The sequence below is a fragment of the Pistacia vera genome, unplaced genomic scaffold (assembly GCF_008641045.1).
Source record: "Pistacia vera cultivar Batoury unplaced genomic scaffold, PisVer_v2 Contig545, whole genome shotgun sequence".
NCBI lineage: Eukaryota > Viridiplantae > Streptophyta > Magnoliopsida > Sapindales > Anacardiaceae > Pistacia > Pistacia vera.
In genome coordinates this window covers 368979-388642 of record NW_022196385.1, presented here as the reverse complement: position 1 = coordinate 388642, position 19664 = coordinate 368979, and the positions used below count along the sequence as shown (strand labels likewise).

The following is a 19664-nucleotide window of genomic DNA, read 5'->3' as shown; positions in this document are numbered from 1 at the left end:
TTTTGTAGTTCATTATTCTTCTTTCACAGCTTTCTTTTTCTTTCTAGTTTGTGATTGTTTTTAAACACAATAATAAATAATTTAGTTTCTTTTCTTAATAAAATTATAATAAATTCAATTTATTATGTGAATATTGTTTTCATTTCTTTTCTTTTTCAATATATATATATAAATTTATCTTTATAACTCATTTTATTTTATTTCAATTAAATATATATAAATATGGCATTCAATTCAATAGAATAACCGTTTACATACAAATTGATTTGCATTACCTTTTTCTGGTTAGATTAATTTGTCATTTCCATTTATTTAGCATTTATTCAATTGTACAGCCGGAGTGAAAATCTAGGGAATAAACAATTTTTTTTTAAGTTTACAATTTTAATTATAGTTAAATTCTTAGATATACATTATTTAGGTGCTTTTATTTTCTTAAATCTCTTAATTCTAAAAAATAATTTTGTTTCTTTTATTAATAAAATTATAATAAGTTCAATTTATTATGTGAATATCTTTTTCATTTCTCTCTCTCTCTCTCTCTCTCTCTCTCTCTCTCTTTTTTTCAAAACTAATTATACATTTCAAATAATAAATCTTGTTATATTAAGTGTGATAATTTTTCGTATTGTATATTTAAAATTATACATTTTAATTAATAAATTTCAAGGGGGTGTCTATTATTAATAAGTTTATTGTTTTAGTAGGGGGACCAAGCAGAAGGATCAGATTAAAGTAGAAACTAAAAATGGTATGAATTATGGTGTATTATATATTATTTATTGAGTATTATTGACAACACAAGAAATTGTGATAATTTGATTTGTTTGATTGTTCATATGATTTTGTATATATTCAACTTTGTTGGATACTGTTTTTATTTTCTATTTTCTATTTTTTAAAACAAAGCTAATATTTAATTACCAATTAAAATATTCACATAAAAAATTAATTTATACCTTAGATTGAATTTTAGGGTATTTTAGTAATTATCATTCACATAATTAATTTTTATTTCCTAAAGTACATAATCATTTTTCAAAATATTTTTACTGAGACAAGTTAACCCTGTACAATTCTAAAAATTGAAATTAGAATCTCTTAAATTAAAAAAAAAAATTATTTCTTTTATTTTTTTAAATTTTTAAGTGATAGATTGAGATTTGCTGAACACTCCATAAAATTTTAAATCATTAATTTCTTTCTTGAAAAATAAAAAATAGCACTTTAAAATTGATAGGACTAAAAACACTGCCAATACTAAGGAATGTATATATAAGATTATAAATTTAATTTTATATGTTTAAACTTAAAATATGAACAATAATTTATTTTAAATGAGGGCATTATTGTCCAAAATGTTCATTAATAAGAGATAAAATTGTAACAAAAAAAGATAACTCTGGTAATCTTAGAATACCTAAGAAAATGAAAATAGAGGTAATCAGATTACCTCCAATATTACTAATAGTAACTACTATTGGTATTTGAAGATTACTGAATCTTATATTACTTGACAATTAAATTTGGTAATCAATATTATTTGACAATCAAATGTGGTAATCAAGTAATATAAGATAACATTTTCTCAATAATTTGACATTACCGCCAATCAAACGCTTTTAATCAATATTACTTGATAATCAAACGTGGTAATCAAATAATATAAGATAACATTTTCTTAATAATTTGACATTATCGTCAACCAAACGCCGATACAACAAAGGTGTATTTTTATTTAGAATTTTTTTTATTACATTATATAGGGCCACATTTCTTTTTTTCCCAACTATTTTTTTTACTTTTGGGTAGATAAAACCCGGTCAGGCTCTAATGGCAACTTCCAGGCTTTTACTATCACACCGTCGCTTCACTCGCTCTCTATCTCATGCGCCGCCGTTCTATCACCTTCTCCACGCGACACTACCGCCACCAGAACCGTCAGAGTCGTCCTACTTCGGCACTCGCCGGCGATTTCTCGTTTCTTCCACTCCGGTTTTAGTAGACGACGACACGCTCACTGACTCCGTGCCGATCCCGGCGGAGATTGTTAACTTCTGTGACGGAGTGATTGGCAGTGGTGAAGAGTCGATTCTTCCTGTTCAAACTCTGATTTCGGTGCTAGAAGCTTATCATAGTCTCTCTGGCTTCCCTTGGTAAAGCTTGCTCTCTCTAGCTTATTTTGCGTGTAAATGTGTTTCATGAAGTGGATAATTGTCACAAAGCGCTTTAAAATTGTAAACATTGTTATAGATAGGAACTTCTTTGAAATGTTAATTTCTTCTTTTAAATTCTTTTATATCTTCTCTTTCATGGTGAATGAAATTCACTCTTGAGATGTTTTGTTTTAATTAGTTGGTGTATAAGGACTTTTCTGGTGGGTAATTATTGCTACTTCGACTTTGGCATTCAGACTTGCGTTGCTTCCTGTTGTTGTTTTGGGAAAGATAGGAGAGTTATCTTGTAAATGTAAGTCTGCTTTTTTGTTTTACTTGCAATTTGTTCGTAGCTCTATACAGTGATTTTCTCTGCTGAAGACAAGAATATTTGATTCTGAATACTTCACAGATTGAGCCTCTGATCATGTTATAAAAGAAAAGAATGAAATCATTCATTCATGGATTGCTTTGATATAGCTTCACAAGTTATCTTGCCTAATGAAGCATATTCATTTTTCTTGCAGAAGACAAGAAATTTCTAGATTTCTTTCTTATGCAGAATATTCAATTCATACTTACAACATTAATTTGTTGAAAGAAAAGGTGAGCATGTAATAAGGATTGAAACATTATTTTAATATCAATTTCATACCTTACTTCTTCAACATCACTTTATTTGCTTATATATTCCTTCTGTTTTTATACTTTTTTTAAGGGAGACAAACATTCTAAAATATTTCCATAAATCTCTTTCTTACAGATTCTAACTCATAACATTATTTAAAGAAAAGAATGATCTTGTAACAAGGATGGAACCACAACCTTGAGAGCAAAGGCCAATTAAGGATGGAATCAATTAACATCATTACCTGCTTCTTCTTTATTCAAATTTCTTTTCTTTTTATGTGTTATCATTTACAACACACACCAACTCAAAGATGCATTATATCCTTCTTTTACACCATTGGACAGAGTTAATCCTCGAATGGCACTATTCATTTAACTCGTTGTTAAACTATCTGATAATATTTATTGTGTTTGAAATAATGAAAGTAAAGAAAGAATCGCCTAAAAAGAAGAAAGAAATTTATTATGAAAGAAAAAGAGAAAGGTTGCAGCATAAGCAAGAAAAGCAAATGGTATGAGAAGGAAGGTCTATATTACATAATGCATCTTGGAAATGAATGATTCATCCTTCGCCTTCCCTCCCAAGACTGCTTTTCTTTTATAACATGCTACTGTGTTATATGAATCTCTCATGTATTCAAATCAAATGAGATATATTATTATAGTTAAATTATGTAGAAATATTCTTGCCTAAGAAGAGCAAATAATATGTACAGAAGCAAAATATTACACACAATCGATACATATTGATAGACACATCCAATAAACTTAAACATTGTTGATGGAACCAAGAACCTGGACATGCTATAGATTTTGACGCATTAACATGTATTAAAGTAAAGAATGATGTTGTAACCAAGCAGCCTTGGCAGCAAAGGCAGAGGATGATCATTCAAAAAATTTCAGGATGAATTACATGCTTTCCTCTTCATATAAATCACATTTCTTTGCTCAAACTTTTCTCTTTTCTTTCTGGTGCGTCCTCCTAAATACCTTCCTGAAATCTATAACCTTCCTTCTTCACTCAAAGATGCATACATACTCCTTCTTCACACCATTTAATTTTCTTTGTTTATGCTGCAACCTTTCTCTTTCTTATTTCATAATATTCCTTCTTTTTGTGCTTTTCTTTCTTTCTTTTATCATTCATGACGCAAACAATATATTATCAAAGTAGTTTAACACAAGAGTTAAGAATGAAGGAGATTTTAAATATATATCTTGCCATCTTATATGATTTTTATACGTAAATTTGATTGTTGCTTTTATACACCAGATTGTATTCTTCCTGCTATATAGTAATTATTTCTCTTCCGAAAAACATTCTCTTGAGATAATCTACATTAGTTTGAATAATAATTGTAGATTTAAACATTACAGATGTTATAAAAGTAAGAAAGAAATATGTTGTAATTATAAGGATGAAACCAAGCAGGCTTGACAGCAAAGGCAGAAGATGAATTACATGCTTTCCTTCTTCAGTAAATCCTTTTCTTGCCAAACTTTCTCTTTTCTTATTCTTTATATACTCCTCCTCCCTAATTTGTGCTTTTTATTTCATTACTTTCTCAATTGCATTTGTCTCTTTGTTCAAACTAGCTCACAAACTCTCCTAATACTCTTATATTTATCCTTCTTTCACCTTAATCACCAAAATAGAATTCTCTTTAGCCTTGAATATTTCACTTCTTTCCGTTTGTTCTTACATTTCAAACACTCAATCATTCATTCTTTAATTAATTTCTTCATGATTGTGTTTGTGTCCTCCTCTTTGTTGCAAACTAAGCCACTAAATTTTCCCTAAACCTTTCTTCAAATCCTTCTTTATCCTTCTCTCACCTTCAAAGAATACTCCATAGAATTCTTCTTATAAGATTGGCAGAGAAAATTGTTTCTCCATATTGCTGGAGGTCGGAAGTCTGTTTGACAGCCCTGGTGTCAACTGGTTACTTGTTCATTACAACGACAATGTGAAAACTTGAAAAAGAGCTAAGAAGTGGAAGATAGCAGAGAACAGGTGAGAAGAAAATAGAATCTGCTAAAAGCAATGGAGAAAACATTTTCCTGATGTTCAAAGCTGGATAGCAGAGAGGAAATATTTCGCAAAAGCTGAAAAGTTTTTGAAGATGAGACAAAGCCAACAAGAGGTGCCTCAAAGGGTGGTGTGTTAATCTCAAACAACGTTATCGCATTCAGTAAGGAGGCAAAGAACATACCTGGTGATTTCTGATCAGCTCCAAGAAGTGGGAAAGTTGAGAGGTGTCTTGTCTGTCCTCCGTCTGGAATTATATCCATCATCAAGTTTTTTCTTCGGCACTTTGAATCTAGAAATTCAACAAGAAGCAAATTGTGAAGGTGCTAATGATGATCATAATGTTAGCATAATGGAATATGTGGAATGGGGGGCGTGGGTAAGACCACATCGGTCAAAGAGATCAGCAAACAAGTAAAAGAAGAGAAGATGTATGATTCTTGTGGGAGAGTAAGCAAGGAAAGAGAGCGGATTCTTGTCGTGTGGATGACGTTTGGGAAAGAATCAATGGATGAGATTGGTATTCTTTGGGGTGACCATAGAGGTTGTAAAATTTTAATCACCTTCGAAGCAAAACTGTAGTAATCAAATGGAGTGTCAAGTATTTACAGTTGAAATTTATCAAAACAAGAATCTTGGGCACTTCAGCGAGATTGGCTCAAATGTCGAAACTTCTGACATAACTCTTTTGCAAGAGAGATAGCTGTAAATGTGGTGGCTTGCCACTTGCAATTGTGAAATAGCAGGAGCTTTAAAGGGCAAGAACAAGCATGTGTGGAGAACGCGGCACGACAACTTCAAAAGTCCAACCCATCTGACATCCAGGGTGGGGGGACTTATTTATCTTTGGACTGAGCTTGCATATCTAGAAAAGTGGAGTCAAATCCTTTCTTACTTGTAGCTTATTTCCAGAGGATTAAAATTCCAATTGAGTTTTAGTGAGATACGCGATTGGTCAGAGGTGGTTTAAAGATGTTGATGAGACAATAGAAGATGTCAGAGGTAGAGTTCATGCTATTGTAAGTACCATCACTTCTTCTTTCTTAATTGATGATGGTGAAGAGTATGTTAAAGATGATGTAGTGCGGATTTCGCATTAACATAGCTCCAAATACAACCACCAATTGGTAAAGCTGGCATTGGTCTACGAGAGTGGACAATTTATGAAGATTTCACATGATCTAGTGTAAATAATATGAGCTACCTAATGAGTGGAATGCCCAAAGGCAGTTTTGATGTTGCAAGGCAATTTTGAGATTTTTTTTCCTGAATTTCTTTCAAGGAATGAAAATCTTAATGTTTTAAACTTGAGTGGATAGCTCTTGTCGTTGCCTGATTCACTTTCATTTCTTTCAAATCTTAAAACATTTATGTTAGTGGTTGCAAGTTGGGTGACCTATCAATGATTGGAGGTCTAAGAAACTAGAGATTCTTAGCCTTTCCAGATCTTCTATTCAGAAGATCCTGATTCCTTTAGCCAATTAAGTAATCTCAGGTTATTAGATTTGAATAATTGTTGGAGTTAACACTAATACCTCGTGGTGTATAATCCTCTCTTAAAAAGTTAGAAGAGTTGTACATTAAAGATTTTGGCAATGGGAATATGAAAGTGAAAATTTGAAAGCAATGTCAATCTTGTGAGTTACAAGCTTGTCATTAACTCATTTAGAGATTAATATTCCAACACTTGACCTCTCACCAAATTGTTGGTATTCCAAAATAACCTATCCAACTTTAAATTAAGAATAGGTTTAGTGAATATTTTGAGTTATTTGGATGAGAGTAGATACTCAAGAAATATGCTTGTCTCACAACCAACATTTCAAAAATATGACTGGGTTAAAGTTTGCTCAAAAGAACTGAGCGTCTATTTTAGAGAAATTGTAATTTAAGAGTATTAGTCATAACCTAGTTGAAGAAGGGTTCAATGAATTGAAGTTCTTATTCAATCATGTGATGAAGATAAAGTATTAAATAATTGAAGGAGACCAAACTAACTTTTAGCAATTTAGAGGAATTGGAATGTATTTACCCAACTTGTTGAAGATGTGAACCTCAGCCATATTTAGTAAATTAAAAACTTTAGGTTATGCAAAAGTTAAATTTTACCAATCTACTCCAAAGCCTATTTGTTTGGAAGAAAATATAAGTATTGCAATAATTTAGAGGAGATCTTTGAGAAGAAAGAACTTTGGATGAGGAGTTAGACCACACCATAACCTCCCAAGTTTGGGAAACCTGACTACTTTAAATAATGATGTATAAATTAAAAAACCTCTTCCCCCTTCCATGTCAAATGCTGGTGAGACTCAAAGTCTTCAAATATGGGTGCTCACAATAGAAGAAATAGTCACAAATGAGAAAGGAGAAAAAGAAGCATCAATAGAGAGGATAGTGTTTCCTAGTTTGTACTACTTGGACCTTATTATTGACAACCTCACTGTTTTAGCTCTGGATCATATACTATTGAATACCCACTTGGGAGGTAGAGATATAGGGATGTGGAAAATGAAGACCTTTGGTTATGGAGAGCAAGTGACACCCAAGCTAACAAGTTGTCAAGGGATGGAGAACGTTGGAATGGCAACTTGAATGCACAGTGCAAGTTACTTCAATGAACAGGTATGTAGTTAATGATGAAAGAGCTACATTACATGTTGTAATATATTGTAAAGTTTTACCATTTTGCATTGTGATTTCTCATTGATGCACTTTATTTGATTAAATATATAAATATGACATTCAATTCAATAGAGAACAGTAATATCATACAAATTGATTTGGTGTTTGATTTGAGTTGGGATAAACTCTTGGCATTTGCTGAATCACTTGCATTTTCTTTCAACGGTAGCGCACTAAATCTTCGTGGTGACAATTTGGGTGGACCTACAGTGTGGAAGTCTAAGTAAACTAGAGATTTTAGCCTTTCCACATATTCTATCAGAGATCCATGTATCCTTTAGCCAATAAGTAATCTAAGGTTATTAGAATTTGCAGATTCTTGGAAGTGTAACGCTAAACCTCATGGGTTTACCCTCTTTACAAAGTAAGGAGTTGTACTTAATAGTTTAACAATGGGATCAAGAAAGTGAGAATTGATAAAGCGAATACCATCTTGTGAATTAGAAAGCCTTGTCCGATGATCCTTAGAGCTTTTATTCAAAACCTGACCTCCACCAAAATTGGTGAGTATTCAAAATAACTGACCAAATTTAAATTAAGTAATAGGTGTAGTGTATCTAGAGGATTATTGGGAGAGAGTAGATACTCAAGAAATATGCATGTCTCAAAAACTAACTATTTCCAAAAAATACCTAGATGGGAAGAACGGTTTGCTCAAAAGAACGAGTATCTAGTTTAGAGAAAATTGCTAATTAGAGAGTATTAGTCATAACTAGTTGAAGAGGGTTCAATGAATTGAAGTATCTAATATTCATCATGTGATGAGCTAAAGTATCTCCTAAATACATTGGAATGGCCACCCAAACTCAGATTTTCTACAATTTAGAGGGAATTGCGTTATCTATTTTAATTCCAACTGTTGTGAATGATTGTCATTGGACACTATCCAACCCAACCTCCAGACCACACCATAAACCTCCCCAAAGTTTGGGGAAAACCTAACTTTATAACAATAATTGTGGTGTCCTAATTAAAAAAATCCTCCTAACACCCTTCCATTGTACAGATGCCTGGTTGAGCTCAAAATCTTACAATAAGGATATGCTCAACAATAGAGAACATAGTCACAAATGAGAGGAGAAAAGAAGTCATTAATAGAAAGAATAGGTGTGTTCCTCAGTTTGTACAACTTGCACCTTTGTTATCAAACTAGTCTCACTGTGTTTAGCTCTAGATTATATCTATTGATGTTTAATACCACAGCATTGGAGAGGTAGAGATAAGTGGTGTGGAAAAATAAAGACCTTGGTTATGGAGAGCAAGTGACACCACGCTTAACAAAAGTGCGAACATGGGATGGAGAACTTGGAAAGGCAAACCTGAATGCCACCGTTCAGAGTATTTCAGAGAAAAGTATGTAGTTAATGATGAAAGAGCTACATACCATGTGTAATTAATATTGTAAAGTTTTACTATTTTGCATTGATGATCTTCATTGATGCACTTTATTTGAATTTAAATGTATATAAATATGACTCAATTCAAGTAGAGAACAGTATATATTAATACAAAGTGATTGTGGTTAGATTACAAAGGAAGGATGAGGTTTGGAATGGTTGCCAGTTGAGAAAGGATGGCTAACAAAGAGTAAGTGTTTAAGAGTTGAGCATGAATGAATAAACTTTTCAACATTATGCCTGGCTAGTTGCCAGAGTTCCAACCAATACCACTTTTATATGAATCTGTTATGTATCATCATGTCAATTTAACAGAAAATGGTATTATAAATCTAATGATTATTTTAACATAGAAAGCCAAGATCAGGTAACGAAAGTTATTCTTTATATAAATGAATATGCCTCTCTGATAAATTTGATTTGCATAAATTTTCATTAAACATTAGTTTAGTTGAAAAAATTATAAATAAAACAATCTACTTAAATTAATATTATAAGTTGTTATATTATATGACGCCCACGGCTCCTTTCCCCAACTTTCCTATCGCGATTTCAACCTGATTCAACTTTTCATTAAATTTTAAGGATATTTTAGTAATTAAAATTATGATACTGCAGCTGTTAATATTCACATAATAAGCTCAATTTATTATGTGAATATTGTTTATTTTCTTTAAAAAAAACAAACATTATACATTTAAATAATAAATCTCATTATATTAAATGTATGATAATTTTTCATATTCTATATTTGAAATTAGTAGACATTTCCCAAATAATAAATTTATAAGGGGGGTTCATAGAGTGAAAAAGGTATGATCATAGTTATCATCTTATTATTTATTCGGTATTATGATCAAAATAAGAAATGTGATAATTTACTTGCTGATTGGTTCCTTGCTTTGTATATATATTCAATTTCTATTATTACAATAATTTAGAGTGAAAGTTTTTATTGTAAAAAGAGAAAAACTAAAATTAAAAAAATGATAGAATAAATTTTCTATTACTTATTCAAAAAACAGATAGATAACATTTTTATACTCTCCACTTAACTGACAGAGCAGAGATCATTTGCTGTTACTCAGAATTAAGGTAATTTTGTCTACACCTATGGTTGATACCACTATTTTAGGTTATTCTACATTTGAGATTCTAGCATATCAGTTTCACAGTCCAAGTCTCAAGTGTTTCTACTGTCCTAAATTCAAGAAAGAGTTAAACATAGCAAATCAAGGAAGATATATAAACTCTTTTAGAATCAACTTCTGTTGTGATTGATTCTACCCTAGTATGTTGCAACAGTTGTTATGAAATCTATTGCTATGGCTTAATTTATTGAAATTCATCAGAATATCTATTGAAATTCATACTGCCGACGTTGTTATGTACAAAACGAACAACTGAACTTTTTAAATTCAATGACTTTACACTATGGTCATATGTCATTGCTAGTTACCACTAATATAAAATTTTGAAACTATTTGACTTCATTCAGGTACCATATATATATATATTGATGCAAAAGTTGCTTATGCTCATGTCCTTCCTACCTTGGTTACTCTTGAGTCTGACAAAGAAAGATGATGTGCTTGCTGTGAGAGAGATTGGAGTGTAAATAAAAGAAACATGTAAATATATATATATGTAATTTCTTCAATGGTCTACTATATATATAGTTGCTGATGCTTTGTGAAATAGGGATGTCTGTGAAACATTCAAAATACGAACCAGATATCTTGAGTAACATTCAAAATAGTTAAAGTGATTTGAGTTTTTTCTCTAATAGGTTTCCTTCTTTTATTATTAATCGAATTTATGATATGTGAGACTGTCCCATGTAATTTTTTCTTGGATAGATGGATGTTGTGTAGTGGCAGCTATTTTGTCTTGCAGTTTTGTTCATCTAAATTTCAGCTATACATTCTAAGAGATATTGGAACAATTCAATTCAAAGTCAAAATTGATATTAAGGGCATTTATAACTGCTTTTGTCAATTACATGATTGTATTTTTCAGGATTTTATTTTTAAATGTAAACATATAACCTTGATTGTAATCCACATGTTCAGGCTTAAAATAGTATACATTATTCATATGATTTGTATATATTCACTTTGTTGGCTTACTGTTTTTTATTTTTATTTTCTCTTCTTTACAAAACAAGCTCCTATTTAATTACCAGTAAAATACTTCCACATAAAAAATTAATTTATACCTTATTTGAATTTTAGGGTACTTTTTAGGACTTATTCATTCACCTAACTAATTTTCTATTGTTCCCTCAAGTACATTATATTTTTCAAAATAGTTTCCGTATTTGTACAATATTGATATTATAAATAGTAATTTAGAGTGAAAGTTTTTATTAAAAAAGTGTAAAGTAAATTCAAAAACCTAGAGATAACAGGAGTATTTTTATTTAGAATTTTTTTTTTATTACACCCCACATTTCTCCTTTTCCTAACTATTTTTTTATTTTTACTTTTGGGTGAAAACAAACCGGGTCAGGCTCTAATGGCACTTCCAGGCTTTTACTATCCACCGTCGCTTCACTCGCTCTCACACTCACGCGCCGCCGTTCTATCCTTCTCCACGCGACACTACCACCACCAGAACCGTCAGTAGTCCTACTTGGCACTCGCCGGCGATTTCTCGTTTTCTTCCACGCCTCCCGGTTTTTAGTAGCACGACGACACGCTCACTGACTCCGTGCCGATCCCGCGGAGATTGTTAACTTCTGTGACGGAGTGATTGGCAGTGGTGAAGAGTCGATTCTTCCTGTTCAAACTCTGTTTCGGTGCTAGAAGCTTATCATAGTCTCTCTGGCTTCCCTTGGTAAAGCTTGCTCTCTCTAGCTTATTTTGTGTGTAAATGTGTTTCATGAAGTGGATAATTGTCACAAAGCGCTTTAAATGTAAACATTGTATAGATAGGAACTTCTTTGAAATGTTAATTCTTCTTTTAATTCTTTTATATCTTCTCTTTCATGGTGAATGAAATTCACTCTTAGATGTTTTGTTTTAATTAGTTGGTGTATAAGGACTTTTCTGGTGGGTAATTATTGCTACTTCGACTTGGCATTCAGACTTGCGTTGCTTCCTGTTGTTGTTTTGGGAAAGATGAGAGTTATCTTGTAAATGTAAGTCTGCTTTTTTGTTTACTTGCAATTTGTTCGTAGCTCTAGTTACTTCCGTCTTTGGAGTTCTAGTCAGTACACATCGCTAGAGAATAAACTTGAAAACACAATGCAGTAGTGTAAATTCTGCTATATGCTAGTTTCTTTCTTGAAGGTGTGATATCATATAGCGATAAGGGGACCGAAGAGGATAACTGGATTAGGATTTGTAAACCTTATATATTTGTGGATTTTTAGGTTATGCAGGATTATGGCTTGTTGATTATGAGAGGTTTTCAAGCTACATGAACTATTACAAATTAAGTTTAGTTGGCATTTTTATACCAACTTGAGTGTAGATCGGGGCAGAATATTGTTGATTTTTTTGTTTAGGAGTAGAGTAGGTTTTGGGGTTCAATACTAAAGAGAGAAGGGAGGAATGATTCTTCCTTGAATTGAAGGTTTCTTCCAAACTTCGTCTATTTGATGCTCAATGTTGTTCTTGTCTTTGATGCCGTCAAGGTTGGTAGGGCATTCATGCACACAATGGTCTGTGATCAGTACAAGTTTCTGTTTCTGTTGTGCATGTGTTTTTCTGGAAGACATTCCTAGTGAAGCTGCAGTACTTATTTCAATTGTCTGATATGTGGAGTATTAGAAGCAATGATTTTTTATAACTATAACAATCCATAATTGAGTTTTAATTAGATCTCTTAAGGTGTTGATGATTGCTGATTGCTTTATAAGAGTTTGTTGGATATACATTATTGTATATTTCATCTTTTACAAGTTTATTCATAACCAATGCTCCTAGAGGAAGAAGAAGATGATGATGAAGCAGAAGAAGGATGACTTAACTACTTGTTTTGAAAGATTTGGATGTCAATGCAAGAATTTTATCATTCATAGATTTTTTGTATATACTATATTATAACATTAACGGTGTGTGTAAAAGCTTTATATTTATTCTTTGTTTCATGCACAATCTTTTTTTTTTTTTTTTTTTTTTTTTCCTTTTATTGTATTTAGTCTTATTTTAGAGGTAACCTATTATTCCCCTCTGTCTAGGTGTCATTTTTTTTTCAATTATAAAATTTTCCTCATACCGTCGAGGTTTGCTTAAAAAAAATTAATATACAAGATTTTATTCATGATGTAATTAAATTTACTTATATAGATTGGTGCATGAGATTTTTACCTTACCTCAATTATAAATCAATGGGTTAAATGTTGCTTAAAAGAAATGAGTATCTAATTTTGATAAAATTACTAATTTAAAGAGATTATATCTAACGTAGTTGAAGAAATAGACATTTTTAAAATTAATAAATTATTAAACATTTTTAAATAATAAATCAATAAATTAAAGTCAATACTTATAAATACAAAATTAAACAAATTTGAATTGAAAGGTTATTCAACAAGAGGATGAATTAAAGTAGATAGTAAAAATGGTATGAATCATATTTTTAAGATTAATCCCTCTAGAGTTAGCAAAGTCATCTTCATATGTTAAATTATATACATGTTTATGACAACCGAACTTGTTAATGCTCTGTGAGGAAGCAGTAGAGAAGAAGGGTCCCATAGAGTCTCAAAAATCTCTACAGCATATGTAAAATACACACCACTCAGCTTTTATAGAGAGTTTGTGAATTGTGATTGCTTTGATACCCTCATAGTATTATGATAATACAAATTGTATTGTATTCTGATCTCAATTTGGAAACCCAAAACTTGCTGGTTGTAGGAGAAAATGAAGCCGCTGAAAAAATCTAGAAATTTAGAAACTGATGCTCAGCGGATTGTCGAGATCGATAAATCACTGCAAAGCTGAAAATTCTTTGGAGGACGAAGTCAACAAAACAGAGGTGTCTGGTGAATCCCAGACAACGAACCAACTCAGTAACAGTAAAGAAAAATTTAGTTGTGCTGATTATATGCTAAATTGTGTATTTTTGTGTTTTATACTTTGGGTTTGTTTAAGGCATTTCATTGAACATGTTGTAGAAATGCTTTTGAGGAATGGTTTTCATGCAACATTTTTGATGATGCTTGTGAGGAATGGTTTCTTACATGTGGTGTGTTTGTTGACAAATAGTTCAAAGAAGCATAAAACAAGTACTACTGGACCTGATTGGTTTGCTCGCAAACAAATGACAGTTACAACCTGGCAATGAGGTGATTTCCAACTACTTGAATTATTTATATGTACCATCGGATTGATAAGCCAATTAGTTCATCCTTCTGGGTTGCAATCCCTGAGCAAGACCCCATTTAATTAGTTTCTGTTGTGTAGCCAGATGCATGCTTATTCTCATGAGGTTGAAGCAGAGGTATTACCTTGGCCATTTACTATCCTTAAATTATTGCTCTAATTCTTACATTTGCTTAACTCTTTTCATTCATGCATATCTATTTGTTTATTTCTACATTGACATAATGCAATCTTCATTTACATTTACAAATTCAGACTATAGGCATTACAAATTAGTTATCTATCTTTTATGTTGATTCCAAGCAGACCTAGAGATTGGTCTTTTGAAGAAATCCTTTGTTGGTTTTTGCCAGTGTCACCTTGCGTATATTTGTAATTGTGTTTTATCCAAGAAATTCGAACAGTTAATTGTTTCTTTTTTCCCAATTGATTCTTTGATTGGCAAACATTTGTGATTCGTATTACCAAAGGATTTTTCATCTCTGACTGTATCTCTGCTCTTTGTATTTTGAATTTCAGATCGCTGTCAGTGCTGATCTTTGCTGTTGTTTAATGCAAAAGGATTGGCTCACATCTTACTTACCATAGAAGGCATGTGTACTCGTTCTTAAAAATTTCCTCCAATAACTATCAAACATAATTGTATTCTAATTTCAAGTTCCTGCTGCTGAATTGTATGTAGGGTACTCTCTTTCTCTTAATCCTTCTAATTATTTTGTTCATTTCCTCATAGATGAATTATTATTATCTTTACAATATTATTTATCTGAAAATACTACAAAATCATGATTTTTAATACATATGATTTTGGATAGTATCACTAAATTGGAAGTGGAGTTGATTTCAGAAGGAAGTACACAACCATTTTCTTTATGTGTCAACATGATTGATTGATAGAGAATCAAAGCCAAAGCATATGTTTCTCTAGAATTAAATGTTTTATGGGGAAAACAACTTATAATTTGTTTTTCCAATAGGCAGTACTTTTCCATTTGTTTTCTTATGTTGATATTGATGCATTGTGGTACAGGGAAATCACTATCGTCCAGCCAAGATACCTTTGACTTTGTGTGAGCCCCTTAAATTTACAGGGTTTTATTTGTTTGCTTAATTTCATGATACAAATTGTATGAGAGATGAATATGACATAGATCCAAATTTCGAATTCAATTCTGGAACATTTAGATAGTGGTAGGGTTGTTTTGATTTCTAGGTTTTCTCATGTCTTGTAATAGCTATTTGTTGTAATTCCTAGAGGCAGTGTAATTTGTGCCTGTACTTTACTTATTGCTATACTTCATTCTTTTTGGGTCAGAACCATTGAGAGACCTAACAATAGGTTGTTGACAGAGCAGAGATCTTTGCTATTACTCCAAATTAAGCGCATTCTTACATTTGCTTAACTTCTTTTCATTCATGATATACTTATTTGTTTATTGCTTACATTTACATAATGCAATCTTACATTTACATTTACAAAATTCAGACTATAGGCATTACAAATTAGTTATCTATCTTTTATGTTGATTTTCCAAGCAGACCTGGATGATTGCTCTTTTGAAGAAATCATTTGTTGGTTTTTGCCAGTGTCACCTTGCGTATATACTGTAACTGTGTTTTTATCCAAGAAATTCGCCGAGTTAAATTGTTTCTTTTTTCCCTAATTATTCATTTGATTGGCAAAACATATGTCGATTCGTATTACTAAAGGATTTTTCATCTCTGACTGTATCTCTGCTCTTTGTATTTTGAATTTTAGATCTTGCTGCCAGTGCTGATCTTTGCTGTTGTTTAATGCAAGAAGGATTGGCTCACATCTTACTTATTCATAGAAGGTATGTGTATCTCTCTTAAAAATTTCCTCCAATAACTATCAAACATGAATTGTATTCTAATTTCAATTTCGTTGCTGCTGAATTGTATGCAGGGTACTTTGCTTTCTCATTAATCCTTCTAATTATTTTGTTCATTTCCTCATAGATGAATCATTTATCTTTTGAAAATAACTACAAAATCATGATTTTTTAATACTATATGATGTTTTGGATAGTATCACTAAATTGGAAGTGGAGTTTGATTTCAAAAGGAAGTACACAACCATGTTCTTTATGTGTCAACATCATTGATTGATAGAGAATCAAACCCAAAGCATGTGCTTCTCTTAGAAATAAATGTTTCTATTGCTGCATTGTGGTATATTGCTGCATTGGGGAAAAACAACCTTAATTTGTTTTTTCAATAGGCAGTATCTTTGTTCCATTTGTTTTCTTTGTGTTGATATTGCTGCATTGTGGTATAGGGAAATCAATATCATCCAGCCAAGATACCTTTGACTTTATTGAGTCCCTTCAAATTTACAGAGGAGGTAATTTATCTATTTATTTTTCACGTTTTTGAAGATCTTTATACTTCTTACATAATTTTCATGATACAAATTGTATGAGAGATGAATATGACATAGATCCCAATTATCGAAATTCAATTCTGGAACATTTGAACAAGGGTAAGGGTTGTTTTGACTTTCTAGGTTTCTTATGTCTTATAATAGCCACTTCTTGTTGTAATTCCTAGAGGCAGTAAAATAGGTGCCTATACATTAACTTTATTGTTATAACTTCATTCTATTTTAGGTTAGAAACCTGTTTAAGAGATCTAACAAGTAGGTTGTTGACAGAGCAGAGATCATTTACCATTACTCATTGACGCACTTTATTTGAATTAAATGTATATAAATATGACATTCAAATCAATAGAGTAACTGTAAATATAACATTCATGCACTTGAGTTTCCCAACCCCAACACCCGTTGGTAATTAAAGTTACTTATTCAAACAACCATCATAACATAACATAACATAATATAGCCCCATTTATTTGTTAAAATCTTCTTTTTGTAGTTCGTTATTCTTCTTTCACAGCTTTCTTTTTCTTTCTAGTTTGTGATTGTTTTTAAACACAATAATAAATAATTTAGTTTCTTTTCTTAATAAAATTATAATAAATTCAATTTATTATGTGAATATTGTTTTCATTTCTCTTCTTTTTCAATATATATAAATTTATTTTAATAACTCATTTTATTTTATTTCAATTAAATATATATAAATATGGCATTCAATTCAATAGAATAACCGTTTACATACAAATTGATTTGCATTACCTTTTTCTGGTTAGATTAATTTGTCATTTCCATTTATTTAGCATTTATTCAATTGTACAGCCGGAGTGAAAATCTAGGGAATAAACAAATTTTTTTTAAGTTTACAATTTTAATTATAGTTAAATTCTTAGATATACATTATTTAGGTGCTTTTATTTTCTTAAATCTCTTAATTCTAAAAAATAATTTTGTTTCTTTTATTAATAAAATTATAGTAAGTTTAATTTATTATGTGAATATCTTTTTCATTTCTCTTTCTCTCTCTCTCTCTCTCTTTTTTTCAAAACAAATTATACATTTTAAATAATAAATTTCAAGGGGGTATCTATTATTAATAAGTTTATTGTTTTAGTTGGCGGACCAATCAGAAGGATCAGATTAAAGTAGAAACTAAAAATGGTATGAATTATGGTGTATTATATATTATTTATTGAGTATTATTGACAACACAAGAAATTGTGATAATTTGATTTGTTTGATTGTTGTGATTGTTTTTAAACAACAATACTTATAGCTGTATTTACACAACAATTAAACAAACATTTGCCTCATACGAAACCTTCTTTTCGAATCACTCTCAATTCTTACCCAAAAATGAACACAAAGTCCACACTAAATGATTTTTTTTTTATAATTAAATAAATTAATTTTTTCAAATAAGTGTTTTCATTTTTTTTTTTAAATCTGTTAATCTAATAAATAATTTTTGTTTCTTTTTAATAAAATATAATAAGTTCAATTATTATGTGCATATTTGTTTTCATTTTTTTTTCAATATATATATTAAATAATAAATATTATTATATAATTTGTGTGACAATTTTTTATATTCTATATTGAATTATACATTTTAAATAATAAAGTTCAAATGTTATATTATTATAAACAATTGCTTTTGTAGGTGAATGAGACAGAAGAATTAATTCAAAGTAGAGAGTGAAAAAGGTATGAATGATTTATATATTATTATTCAATATTATTGAATAACACAAGAAATTTGCTTAATTGTTCCTATGATTGGTATATATCAATCTTCGTGGATACTGTTCTCATTTTTTATTTTTTAAAACAAGTTAATATTTAGGTATCAATTAAAATATTCACATAAAAAAATTGTTTATACCTTATATTGAATTTTAGGGTATTTTAGTAACTATCATTTACATAATTATTTTTTATTTGAAAATCCTTCCTAAAGTACCATTTATTTTTTAAAATCTTCTCTTGTAGTTTGTTATTGTTCTTTCTCAACTCCTTTTTCTTTTTGTTTGTAGTTGTGTGTTTTTAAAACACAATAGTTATAGCTTAGTTGTCTTTCTTTACATAACCAATTAAACAAAAATTTGCCTCATACAACTTCAATGCACAAAAACCATAAATAATTTTGTATCTTAAAAAATTATAATAAGGTTTATTATGTGAATTTGTTTTCATTCTCTCCTTAATATATATATATATATATGTGTTGTGTGTGTTGTTGGTGTGTGGTGATTAATGTGTGATAACTTTCATATTCTAACATTTTAATAATAAAGTTCAAGTGGTGTCTATTATTAATAAGCTTATTTTTTTTATAGGCGAATCAAGCAAGAGGATCAAAAGATGGTATGAATCTTGTTTTATCATATTATTATTCAATATTATTCATATGATTGTGTATCTATTATCACTACACACAGATACAAAAAGAAAAATAAAATAAAATTGATGGATCTAGATGGTTTAGTTTTGGGGATTGTTCCTCGTCCTTATGGGTAGATCATCTGCTAAATCATGGTACCTCTGTGAAGTCAAACGGTGGTAGCATATGAGTAGTGAAAGTGGTGTTTGCTATGGAAGATAGGGAAAAATTCAATCTTGTTGGATAGAGGTTTTTTATTTTTATTAAATTAATCTAATGTTAATTATCAACTAAATAAATAATTGTGCGCATAAAAAATTAGTCTATAACCTTAGATTGATTTAGGGCATTTTAGTAATTATTATTTATGTAATTAATTTTTTATTCGAAAATCCTTCCTAAAAGACATAATCACTTTTCAAAAAATTTTTGATAAACACTTTTAATTTATAGTATAGAAGTAATTGATTACTTTTATAAACTATAACATCATAATGAGCCTAAATTAGATCTCTCAAGGTGTTGATGATTGCTGATTGCTTTATTAAGAGTTTGTTGGTATACAGTTAGCATAGTTATAATATACTTATTTTTCTTTACATGTTATTCATACCAAGCTTGTAGAGGAGAAGAAGAAGAAGAAGAAGAAG

The 19664-nt window shown here is 30.4% G+C and overlaps 1 long non-coding RNA gene across 2 annotated transcripts; it reads left to right on the top strand.

The window, feature by feature from the left end:
• Positions 1 to 1870: 1870 nt before the first annotated feature.
• On the top strand, positions 1871 to 13811 carry LOC116107688. Of its 2 annotated transcripts, none has more exons than XR_004124513.1 (3): positions 1871 to 2156; positions 2356 to 2469; positions 13766 to 13811. It is a non-coding gene; the product is annotated as an uncharacterized LOC116107688 (long non-coding RNA). The 2 variants fall into 2 exon arrangements; XR_004124514.1 differs by lacking the exon at positions 13766 to 13811 and adding an exon at positions 12830 to 12907.
• Positions 13812 to 19664: the final 5853 nt, after the last annotated feature.